Here is a 719-nt window from a genome sequence, read left to right as displayed (position 1 = left end):
CTGAGTTTTTGATTTGACATTTAGGTTCCCAAACCAGCTGGTGATACCGTACCGTAAAATGGACTCTATTGTTGCTCTGTAGAAAATTAGCATTATGTTTTTGCAGACACCGAACAACCGAAGTCTACGCAGAAAGTGGAGGCGCTGATGAATTCTGGTACAGACAGTGGCTACCTGTGTCTGCCAGCTCAGGTCACTGTCAATATGAATGCCTAGGTACTTGAAAGAAGTCACCTGATTAATGTTATTACCATGTATGGTCACAGGGCTTCGATCACCAGTTGATTTGGGGTCAAACAGCATTTCCACAGTCTTACAGGTGTAAATGTGTCATTTATGGTCATCGCACCAGTCCACAAACCTATCCACAGCATCTCTGTGGATGAATAAGTTGGAGTTCTTAGTGAGCAGACTAAGAATGGCAGTATCATCAGAAAACTTCACAACATATTGATTTGGCTCAGAACTAACAAAGTCATTTGTATACAGGATAAACAAGAATGGTGAACTGACACACCCCTGGGGGGCGCCAGTTCTGCTTATTGCTGTATCTGATAGAGTGGAATTAAATTTAACCTGCTGTGGCCTCTTAGTGAGGAAAGTAATACCACCTGATTAAAAAGGGGTTTACATTCCACTGAGCAAGGTTCCTGAGGAGAATGTGTGGCTGAATCGAATTAAAAGTGGAGCTAAAATCAATAAGGAGCAGTCTGGCATAT

This window comes from Epinephelus moara, unplaced genomic scaffold (assembly GCF_006386435.1).
Source record: "Epinephelus moara isolate mb unplaced genomic scaffold, YSFRI_EMoa_1.0 scaffold645, whole genome shotgun sequence".
Classification (NCBI taxonomy): domain Eukaryota; kingdom Metazoa; phylum Chordata; class Actinopteri; order Perciformes; family Serranidae; genus Epinephelus; species Epinephelus moara.
Note: the sequence above shows the minus strand (reverse complement) of the source record.